Source organism: Phalacrocorax aristotelis, chromosome W (assembly GCF_949628215.1).
Source record: "Phalacrocorax aristotelis chromosome W, bGulAri2.1, whole genome shotgun sequence".
Classification (NCBI taxonomy): Eukaryota; Metazoa; Chordata; class Aves; order Suliformes; family Phalacrocoracidae; genus Phalacrocorax; species Phalacrocorax aristotelis.
In genome coordinates, this window is record NC_134310.1 from 18243085 (window position 1) to 18255377 (window position 12293).

At 43.2% G+C, this 12293-nt stretch overlaps 1 protein-coding gene across 15 annotated transcripts in view; it reads right to left on the reverse strand.

Moving 5' to 3' along the window:
* The window catches only part of LOC142049629 (ubiquitin-associated protein 1-like), a 60901-nt gene that overhangs the window by 28364 nt on the left and 20244 nt on the right, over positions 1–12293 (reverse strand). The window contains exons 1-3 of one of the 15 annotated variants that reach the window (XM_075077487.1): positions 7398–12261; positions 4552–7055; positions 3421–3460 (exon numbers count right to left, since the gene is read on the reverse strand). The exons of 8 other annotated variants lie outside the window; for them this stretch is intronic. The gene's annotated coding sequence lies outside the window, so the exon portion shown is untranslated. Of the gene's footprint in view, positions 1–3420; positions 3461–4551; positions 12276–12293 lie in introns of those variants that run through there. 6 more of the 15 variants (XM_075077485.1, XM_075077488.1, XM_075077486.1 and 3 more) reach the window with 6 other exon arrangements.

Genomic DNA, 12293 nt, shown 5'->3' on the forward strand with positions numbered 1-12293 from the left:
ATTCGTTCCATAACTTTCCCAGGGACTGAAGTAAGGCTGATGGGCCTATAGTTACCCAGATCCTCCCTCGAGCCTTTCTTGTAGATAAGGGTAACATTTGCCTCCCTCCAGTCCTCTGGGACATCCCCCATTCTCCATGACTTCTCGAAGATTACGGAGAGTGGCCTTGCGATGATGTCAGCCAGCTCTCTCAACACCCTCGGGTGGATGGCGTCAGGACCCATCGATTTGTAGGGGTCAAGCTCCTGTAGTAATTCATGTACTAACTCTTCCTTCACTGATGGTGGGTCGGTGTTTGGATCAATCGGCAATTTTGTTCCCAAAGCCTGGGACGCAACAGTGTTGGTAAAGATAGAGGTGAAGAAAAGTGTTGAGAACCTCTGCCTTTTCTGCATCGTTGGTGACTGACTCTCCTTTTCCGTTTAACAGTGGCCCTGTTTTCCTTCTGTTTCTGCTTGTGGTTTACGTACCTGAAGAAACCTTTCTTGTTATTGTTGATGTCTACAGCCAGTTTCAATTCTAACTGGGCTTTTGCTTTCCTAACTGCATCTCTGCATGCTCTGGCAATGCCCTTGTAGTGGCTAATCCTCCACTCCTCCATCTCTGGTATGCTTCCCTTTTGGATATGAGTAGACCCAGGAGGTCATGGTTGAGCCAAGGGGGCCTCTTTCTCCGCTTACTTCCCTTTCCTTTGTAGGGGATAAATTGGCTTTGTGCTTCCAATAGAGAGTGAGTTCTTGAAGAACTCCCAGCACTCACTAGCTCCTTTGTCTTCCATGGAGCGAGCGGAAGTTTGCTCTTCTAAACTCCAGGCCCCTTGTCTTAGAGCTGACCTTCAGCACGCTCAGCAGGATCCCGAACTCCATAATATTGTGGTCACGGCAGCCAAGGCTATCACTAACCGAGATATTACAAAGCAGGTTTTCTCGGTTTGTGCGCAGCAAGTCCAGCAGTGCCTCATTCCTGGTTGGCCCATCTAACATTTGTATCAGGGCACATCTAACATTTCTATCATTATATACATTGATGACATCATCGTGTGGGGGCAACACAGCGGAAGACGTTTTTGAGAAAGGGAAGAAAATAGCCCAAATCCTTCTGAAGGCTGGTTTTGCCATAAAACAAAATAAGGTCAAGGGACCCGCACAAGAGATCCAGTTCTTAGGAATCAAATGGCAAGATGGACGTCGTCAGATCCCAATGGACGTGATAAAAAAAAATAACAGCCAAGTCGCCACCAACTAGCAAAAAGGAAACACAAGCATTATTGGAAGTTGCGTGGTTTTGGAGAATGCATATTCCAAATTACAGTCTGATCGTAAGCCCCCTCTATCAAGTGACCCGGAAAAAGAAGGATTTCAAATGGGGCCCTGAGCAACAACAGGTCAAGTCATTTTTGTGCAAAGATGGGCGCTAGGTGGTAACCCACAAAGCTAGCCCCCCGCACCGAGAATCCACAGGGCATTTATACAGTTAAATGTGTCAGTCACAGCTAATATTCACACCCCCAGCTAATAACCGGTTAATTTATTTCTCACTTGGATGTAAAGGTACGGCTCCCTTTTAATTTACCACGCATGCTCAGAGAGTGAGGGACTTACTAGAGGGGGGCGGTTCCTGGCCTATGGGCCTGATTTTTAATATTATAACGAGGACAGTTCCTGTACTGGGCACTTTTAGTTCTTATCTACATCCCAATTAGTTGTTCTCCTCGACTACACACTTCATCACCCTGTTCTCAGCAGCTTCTGAGGCGGGATGTTTGCTTTGATCAGTCTCTCAGCTCTCCTCAAGGATATAGTCATAAAACAAGTGCTTCCCTATCTCTCAGCTCTCCTCTCTGGCCACCAAATTCTGTTTTGCCAGGCTCGCATGGTTCATTGTTATGGCTTCGTGGAAAATTCCAGTAATTCCATTTTCTTCCGGATATCACTCTGGTGTGTTCAATAACATAACTGGTTCTTTTGCTGGATTAGAAGTACATCACAAGATCTTTCTCAAGATACCACAGCGTAATTCTTTTAGTAACTGAATTTTTAAGTGCTCCTCTGTCATTTTACATGACAAAGAATCAGAGTTGCCCTTTGTTTCTGAAGTCCTCCAGCTCATAGACTGAAATGCCCAACAGCAGTTCTTCAAAACCGTGAAGTTATCTGGTACACCCCCGCCAGCAGCAAACAGTGCTCGAAGTACAACTTGGAGCAGATCTAACATTCACACCCATCATTCCCCAATTGAGATTTTACTCTTAGACTTACTGTTTCCATTGCGGATTCCAACTGTAAATGTCACCTTAAAGGAAGGGCATCATAAGGTGATCATTACACAGGCAGCTTAGCTATTCCTCCTGGCAGCTGCTGACACACCTGGGGTCAGGAAGAGCCAGTTTCAAGTACTTTAGGAAAGTACCTTTTGCTGTGCAAAGGTCCCTTTCAACATTACCTTAAAATTAATAGGTGAACCAACCCTACTGGCTAACAGGAATTCAACACGTGACTAAAGTTAAAGCTGCACGAACATTACCTGGGTGCAACCAGACTTCATGAAACACAGCGAGCAGATGCTAGGCTATGGGGAAGTGAGTCATGCTGGGCAACTCCAGGCGTACCTCGTACATAAAAGCTGTGTGTCATTCTGTTCAACAATGGTCAGGTTGTTCTCAGCACGTCACCATCTCTCTCAACATTGGCATTATGTCCAAAACTACCCCACTAAGCCAGATAACTGTTTTTTTTTTTTTTTCACTAGCCAGCAACTGCTTCTCAGAAGCAAACAAAACATCGTGGCTTCAAAGACAGAAGAAAAAGGAGGTGAAACAGTGCCGAGCCTCCCACCTCAGGAAGGCTGTCAAGGGCAAAGCCACAAGATCACCCAAGTACAGTTGCATGTCAACTACTGGAGCTGAATGGGCTTTATTAGTCCCAGTGTGGCAGAGGAGGAGACCAGACTGCAGACTACAGCACATGAAATAGGCTGCACTTTTCAGACCCAGATCACACTGTCAGACAAGCTGCAACATTGCTAGTTCCTCTGTATGAGAGTAGCAATTAAGATGTCAACCTGATTTATTATTATTGAAAAAGCCAGGCCACATGTGAAATCATACAGCCTTCACATACCTCACCAGTCCTCTGTATGTCACCAGAGACTGTAAGGCACTGCCTGCAAGCATGTACTATGGCTGCCCATCATCCACCACTATTACAGCAGAGCTGAACTAGGCTGAATGCACTTCCTTTAATTTCTCTAAGTTTCTTCTAGTTACTACCTCAGACTGAAAAACAAGTGCTCCTTTCTTTTAAAACTTCTGATGAGAGGAAGTAACCACCTCACTTTGGCAACTCAACTGACAAGGAAGTTTTTTCAGTACAACACAAGTTATCTACAGGCAAGAGAGTTTATGCTGTCTACCTCACTTACCAGAAGCAGCTTACTCCAGATTGTAAAGGACATAAGGATACTGAAAAGACAATTCAAAGTTATAATTTTTAGAATGATAATTTATATCCCCTCTCCAGCAGGCCATACTAAGTTTACCATCTCACACACTTATCTTAGGGAACCGAACACTAAGTTACCATGACAATATCAGTTTGCTCCAGGGACATTAGTAGCAATGCATGTGAATCCCACAGAACCAAAGGTGGGCATGTCTAGCATCCAGGGAGTTACTATTTCTGCAGAAGGTACTGTCAGCAAATAGAATTGTTAAGCACTGCACACAGTAACACTAGAACAGGCTGCCAGCCATATTTCGTCACCTCCTTTCCAAAGAGGGTTTTATTAAAATAGTGTCTTCTGACTAATCAGATTTAATAGGCATCATGGTTCAGCCCCAGTCAGCAGCTAAACACCACGCAGCCGCTCGCTCACTCCACCTACCCCTGTGGGATAGGCGAGAGAATCAGAAGGGCCAAAGTAAGATAACTCATGGGTTGAGGAAAGAACAGTTTAATAAATAAAACAAAACTGTAATAGTAGTAATGATATAAATATAATGAAAAGGAAAATAAAGAGAGAGAAAGGAGTAGGTGAAAACTAGGGGTGTGGGGGATAAAAAAACCCAACCAAACATGTGATGTAATTGCTCACCACCCACCAACCAAAGCCAGCTGTCCCCAAGCCACAATCACTACTTCCCCCAGCCGACTCCCCACAGTTAATATACTGAGCATGACATGATATGGTACAGAATATTCCCTTCCCCCCATCACTGAAATTGGGAATAAACCTCATAACACCAATGTAGTGTCAAAAGGCAAGGCATTCTTTATTCACGGCGCCGGATACACGGGGGATCGCTCCTCCTACCATGCATACCTTACACACCTTTCCCATGTGATTTATATAGACCAAAAATATACATATTCATTTTATCCATACATATTCAATATTATCCTCTTTGGTGATTGGAACAAACTTGCTCACTTCACATGTAAATTATTGCGCAGACTCAGTTGTCCTTTCCCATTGTTCTCTTTTGAGTAGGTGGTATTACGTGGGTAGGTGGTCCATGAGTCGGTGGTCACGATCTCCCCCTGCCAGAATTACCTTTTACCTACTTGGTTCCTAATCTCAGCAGCCCTGGCCAGTTTTCTCGGTCCACTACATGAAACCACATTTTGTCATCCTCTTCTGACAAGCACATTGTCTATTGTTTCGTTCACATTAATGATTACCTAGAGACTAAAATACAGATCAAAGAATACTAATTGGTATATTTCATGTCCCCAGACTTAATGTCCAGTTGGATAGGGCTGTACAAGGAGTATAGCAACATCCATGGTTGGTTAATTCCACCACTCCTGTTACATTTCCCCCCTTTGGAAGTTTTGAAATAATCATCTTTTCAATACTTCCATCTTAGATCAATAATATTCCATTATATCAATTTAGTGTTTGGTTCATCCTCTCAGTTTTCCCACTTGACTGTGATCTCCAAGGGGTATACAGGTCCCATTTTATACCCAAAATTTTACTATTTTGTTGAACTACATCTGCCACAAAACGCGGTCCTCTGTCAGAGGACATTCCCGTCGGCACCCCAAATCTTGGTATTAGTTCCTTCAGCAATATTTTAACTACTTCTCTAGCTTTGTTGGTGCGGCAAGGGAAAGCTTCTGGCCATCCAGAAAGTGTATCAATCAGCACTAATAAATACCTGTATCCATTTTGTCTGGGTAACTCAGAAAAATCAATTTGCCAATACTCTCCGGGAGAGTTTCCTTGTTTTGTTGCTCCTAAAGGTGGTTTCTTTTGGTTCAGGGGGTTATTGTTAAGACAGATTGGACACTTAGCTACTATGGATTTAATTATTCCTGTCATCCCTACGCACACTACAGATATTTTTAAACTCGAAACCATAGCATCTACACCCCAATGTGTTTGCTCATGCTTTTCTTTTGCAAGTTCTGTCATAACTTGCGGGGTTATCATCACCTGTTTTTCCGGTGTTACTCACTATCCTTCTGTATGTTGTGATGCTTCCAATTGTTTTGCTAATTGCTCATCCAATTTATTGTACCTCGGTTTCAAGTTTGGAATTTTTATCTGTTTTACTGGTACCAGTGCAAGGATACCTTGTTCTGCAGCCTCCTTTGCAGCTTTATCTGCCAATCGATTTTACAGCCGTCTGACCAAATTGACGAGCTTTGCAATGCATTACCGCCACTTCTTTTGGTTTCTACACATCTTCTAGAAGTTGGAGAATTTATTCTTTATGCTTTATCAATGATCCTTGGGCTGATAGCAGTCCTCTTTCCTTCCAAATAGCTCCATGAGCATGGATCACATCAAATGCATATTTGGAATCGGTCCAAATATTTACCTTTTGTCCTTCTGCCATTCGCAGAGCCTGCTTCAATGCCACCAATTTTGCTTTCTGTGCTGAGGTATTTGCAGGCAGTGTCCCTGACCCCAATACCGTGGTGGTGGTAACAGCAGCATATCCGGCCATTCACTTCCCTTCTTGCACAAAGCTGCTTCCATCTGTAAACAATTCCAGATCAGGATTTTCCAGAGGTTCATCTCTCAGGTCTGGTCTGCTAGAATAGACTTGTTCAATAGTTAGCAGGCAATCATGTTCTAAATTTCCCATCGGATTTTCTGCTGACAAGAACATTGCTGGGTTAACAATTGCTGTGGTTTTTAATTCTACATCACCTTGTTCCAATAGGACAACCTGATATTTCAGCATTCTGCTGGGGGATAACCAATTACACCCCCCCTTTTGCTCTAAGACAGTTATTACCATGTGTGGTACATATACCACCATCTTTTGACCCATGGTCAAATTTCGAGCTTCTTGAATCAGCAATACTGTTGCTGCCACAGCACGCAAACATCCCAGCCATCCTTTACTCACATTATCAAGTTGTTTGGAAAAGTATCCCACTGGCCGCCTCTAGGATCCCAACTGTTGTGCCAGCACTCTAAGGGCCAGATGTTGCCTTTCATGTACAAACAACTCAAAAGGTTTGGTCAGATCAGATAAACCCAATGCAGGGGCCCTCATTAGTGCCTTTTTAAGGTCTTTGAATGATTTCTGACACTCAGGTGTCCAAGTCAAATATCGATCTTTAGATTCTCTTAAAGCTTCATATAGTGGCTTCACATACAGTCCATAGTTCAGGATCCAGAGTCGACACCATCCAATCATCCCCAGAAAAGCTCTCAGTTCCTTCAGGCTGCTAGGCCCAGGAATTTGACAAATAGCTTCTTTCCTTTCATTTCCTAATTGTCTTTGTCCTTGAGATATCTCAAATCCCAAATAAATCACTGTTTCTTTTTCTATTTGGGCTTTGTTTCTGGAAACTCTGTATCCTCCTTGGCCCAGAAAATTTAATAAGCTGATAGTAATGTCAAAACATTTTACCTTCCGCCGCTATCAGAATGTCATCTGCATACTGTAACAATATGCCTCTCCCTTGGTTCTGTTTTTTCCGTATCTGTAATTCTTTTGCCAGCTGATTCCCAAATATCGTAGGGCTATTTTTAAATCCTTGTGGAAGCACAGTCCATGTTAGCTGTGTCTTTCGTCCTGTGGTGGGGCTTTCCTATTCAAAAGCAAATATGCTTTGGCTTTTTATGTCCAGAGGTATGCAAAAGAAGGCATCCTTCAAATCTAGTACAGTAAACCATTTATGTTCCTCTTTTAAAGAGGTCAGTAAAGTATATGGATTAGCCACTAATGGGTTTATATCTTGGACTATCTGATTTATAGCCCTTAAATCCTGAACTAGTCGATACTCCTTGCCTCCAGATTTCCTTACTGGCAATATAGGAGTATTATATGCTGATTCACATTCTACCAAAAGTCCATATTCTAAAAATTTTGTAATTAACCCCTCTAATCCTTTTCGAGCCTCCCACTTAATAGGATATTGGTTTTGTCTTACCGGCTTGGCTCCAGGTTTTAATGTTACTTTTATCAGCTCTGCCAATTTAGATCGTCCTGGAACTCCACTTGCCCAAACCAAAGGAATTACTGCACTTTCCACTTCTTCGGGAATCTGTTCCTCCCTGGAGGAATCCTGTAACATAAACACTCTCGCCTCTATGGCTTTTGATTCTGGTATTAGTAATTTAATCTCTCCATCTCTGAAAGTTGTTTGGGCATCTAATTTACTTAATAGATCTCGTCCTAACAGAGGTAGTGGGCATTCAGGCATATACAGAAACTGGTGAGTTACCCATTGTTTCCCCAATTTAAACCTTAATGGCTCTAAGAAAGGCCAATTTTCTTTCTGCCCTGTTGCACCAACAACATCTACTGATTTATGACTAAATTTCCCTTTACATGTATTCAATACTAAATAAGTGGCCCCTGTATCTACCAAGAATTCTATTTCTTCATTCCCTAGCTTCAAGGTAACCAGGGGTTCAGATAGGGTTGATTCCCCCGGTCCCCTTCATTCCTCATCCAGGGTCATTAATTTGATTGCCTGGAGAGTTGGTTCTAATTCTCCTCTTTTGGGGCAGTTCCTTTTCCAATGCCCACGTTCCTTACAAATAGCACATTGATCTGTCAATCAGAGATTTACCCCTCTGCTTTCCCCAATATTCATTCCCTGTCCTCTTCCTCTACCTCTTCTATTATTCCCAGCTAGAACCGCCAGTAGTTTTCTGTCTCTCCATGCTTTTCCTCACTTCTTTTTCCTTTTCTCTATTATTATATATGGTCCAAGCTACTTCAAGCATCTTATCCAAATCCCTAGATTCAGGTCCTTCCAATTTCTGAAGTTTTTTCCTAATATCTGGGGCTGATTGACCCACGAATATAGAGGCCAACTGTATTGCTTCTTCTGGTTTATCTGGGTCCAAATTAGTATATTTTCTGGCAGTCACCTTCAGTCTTTCCATAAAGGCTGAAGGGGACTAATTTAATTCTTGTCTCACTTCATAAGTTTTTGACCAATTTCTTGCTTTTGGCATTGCATGTCTTACTCCAAACAAAATCCATCTTTGATATCTAGTCAGCATTCCCCTGGGTCCTGGTTGATTGGGATCCCATTTGGGGTTCGTGGATGGGAAATTCTGATCTACTGTTCCTTGTAAGTCCCCGTTTGCATGTGCCCCTTCTACTTGTTTCCTAGCAGCATTTAATACCATCTTTTTCTCAGTTTCATCCAACAAAGTATCTAATATTACCTGTAAATCATTCCAATGAGGATCCTGTGTCCTGATTATAGTTTCAATTACCTTTGCTACTCTCTCAGGATCTTCCCAATAAGCTCCTGCAGTCTCTTTCCATGATCTCAAATCAGTTATGGAAAAGGGAACTTTCACTATTACTGGACCATCATTCCCAACAGCTTCCCTAGGGGAACTTGGAGGGAGGTTGATCCCTTCCCTTCCTTTCCCCTTGTCCTTCCTGAGATAGGACTAAATCCCTCTCTTGCTGGGGGAGCAGAAAGATTTTTAATGTCCTGCTCTAGATCTTCCTGACCTCTTCCCCATCTCCTACGGGGTGCCACCATTAATTCAACATCATCTTCCTCAGCTTCATTTTTCAAACGACCCCTACCAGAACTGCAGGAAGAACAGCACTTTCTTGCATTTTCGCTACATTTTCCTCCTGTTACAACCATAACCCTGGAACCTAGTAAACAGATTCTGCATTGCCCTTGCCACTCTGGATGGTCTTGCAAAGTAAAAAACAAATCAACATAAGCCATTTCATTCCATTTTCCTCCTCTTTTACAAAATAACATTAATTGCAAAATGGTGTTATATTGCAATGTCCCATTTTCTGGCCATCTTTCCCCACCTTCCAACCAATACATTGGCCACCAGTGATTACAATATTCAATTAATTGTTTCTGAGTTAAAGGATCACCCCCCATATCTTTCCAGTGTCTTAAGATACATCCCAAAGGTGTCTTTTGTGGGATGGGTTTCTTGCTCAGAAAAGTTCCCATCTTCCCAAGAGACTAGTGGGTGTGATTGTACACTATCACAAGTACTAGTCAGAGGGACCTCAACCCCTGTTGAAGCTCCCTCTGGGATTCCAGCCCCCTGCCTAAAATCCCAACCTCCTTACACCTGTGGGAACTCTAACCCCGTGGGGACTCAAACCCCCTATCCTTGCCCAGGACCCTAGCCCAACCCCACAAGGCTTTTGCCACATCTTATAGGCAGGCATTACCTGTGGGGACTTGAACCCCGTTAAGGTACCTCTCAGCCCAATTCCATCACTCTTGTTACACCCCCCTCCTCTCCCCTCCCCTCCCCCACTAGCCCACATCACCCCTCCCAGCTGTGCCAGCCTCTCAGCAGAGCATGTCTGCTGGAAAAGTCCTTGACCAGTACAAGCACTGCCTGGCAACACTTAGCGCCTAATTAGCAATTACTTAACAACAACTAAAACATCAGTGTGCCATCAACACCATTCCCCCACTAAATCCAAAACACACCACACCAGCTACAGTGAAGAAAACTAACTCTATCCCAGCCAAAACCATGACAGGCCATTCAGGGACTACTGTTACAGTCACCTTGCTGTTGCTCTGTCCTTATTGGCTGAGAAAAACTAATAATATTTGCAGCCAGTTAGATGGTTACTGATGTTGCTACTGTGCTTCTGGGCCTGAACTGTATTTGCTTAGTCAAAGCCTTTACCCTGTAAAGGTTTGCTTACCTTTGTTACTGCTCTTTTAGAAGTTTAAAGGACTTGCTCCCAAAGCCTTACTCCAAACCAGCTAATGGATGACTGCAGCCCTATCACTGTTGCCTTTGATCTCCAGACTCCAGAACAGGAGGCTGAAGGGCATCTGTGGGAATGGCGCATAGGGGCACAAATTTTGGACTGATGCTTTACTGCACATTTTAAATTGACAAAGAACATACTCTACTGCCTGTAAACTTTTTCAACACCTTTCCTGGGCTAGGGAAACAAGTTATTTACATAGTACTAAAAGGTTTTATTACAGCCACCTACAAGCTCTCTTCTATATATGTAGATCTCCTTAGCCTCATTCCCTCATTCTTGGTTCTGGCTAACCCTTTGAAGAATGGATCAGGGCTACAAGTGCCTAAAAGTTATAAGCAACTTTAACATCAGCACCCACTCAAACAACCTGATTGTGAGCTCTTCCCTTCCTGTCTATATGTTCATTTTTCACTTAATAACACTGAGGCAATAGGGCAACATTCTTAAAATCAGCCAGCCAGCAGAACACAGTATAGCAGAGCCCAGGATGAAGGCAAAGGACCTTAGAGTGATGATAGAAGGGGATGGGGGGGACAGGAAAACAACCACAAAGATGCAGAAACAGAAGTGACAAGACAAAACTAATGACAGAAACAACTGGCACAGAGAGAGATAGATGACAAGCTGGAAAGGCTTGAAGGGACAGCATAGAGATGACCAAGACGTCACCACTTAAAACTGAATGACTACTTCGCTGTGCTGCCAGATAACAAGAACGCAGAGAAGCGTGACTTGGTGCAGTCAAGCAATACCAAAGGGACAGTCTCATCAGTAGATGAGGAGGAAAAAAAAAAAAAAACAACCACCAAAATGACTACCAAGAGTGACTCATGAGGAGCTGCTGTTGGGGTGTTTTTTAATTGTTTCCATGTTCCTTCTATTGGTGTTTTCCCTGAAGTTTACATCTACATTCCTTTTCTTCTGAAAGAGCTCCAATTGGTCAAGTTGGAATCATCCTATCACTAATGGTACCTGGAACAAGAACAAACCAGACCCTCCCTGAAGCAAATACAGGTATGGAGTTTCTATTTAATTTTCAATGGCCACTGGTTAAAACAAATCTAATGACATGTACTTATATCCCAATGAGATGAAGACAAGCGATCACCCTACATTTAACCAAATGCAGAGTAGGGATTACACTGACAACAGGGGATGGAGGGAGGAAGGGATGAGATCTCTCTGCTGCATACGCACCCCATGGATTAACAATCCAAGCAACTGTGACAAGAGACCTAAATTTTGAAGGACAGTCCACAACAAACTAATTCAGTTTGTTATTTCCAGTGCAATGACTGAGGGGCAGAGAGACGTGGTGAACAAATAAAACGGCACTTTTCAAAACATTTCCTGAATACATGAATAGGAAGTACAGGGAGAAAAGAGCCCCTGAAGAGTAGGTCTGTGTGCAGATCACATTACTGGATTACAAGACAACACACTCTAGCAATAACAATACCATTCATTATAGGGCTTGACATGCAGATGTTGGATAGCATCTTCCTAGCAGTGACAAACATTAGGAGAAATTGATTCTTCAAATTGTGCCATTGCTTAATGCAACGTAGCGGGCAATTAGACCTTCTGCTTCAGTACATATCAATCAAGGGGAAGTTAAAGTGGAAGAGCTCTTCCACAGTCTCTCAGAAAAGCACAGCATCTCTTGCTCTGTTGTTCCATATGGATTAATTACATTAATATTAGACACCTGTAGTTATGAAACTATCCTCACATCATGCCCCACTTTGTTCATTAAAGACACTGTACTTGTTAAAAGCACATGCTATCTGAGCTGGTTAAGGATTTAAGGCTCTTAACAGACAGCCACTGAAGCGAATGACTCCAGAGCAGAGGATTGTGCCAGGTGACCCTTCCTAAAGCAGCAAAAGCACAGGGAGAGAGAGGGTAGCCTAGCAATCCCGCCCTCCCAGAGCAGGAAGGAGTGAGCTCCTGACGAGCAGCAGCTCTGACTCGGCGTGGGCAGCCAAACCCCCTCACACACAAGAGCAGCCCCCAGGCAGCGCTGTGAGGCATGACAGTTTGTGCAGTCCCCTTCCTGGCTCTGAAGGGTAACTCAACTAGT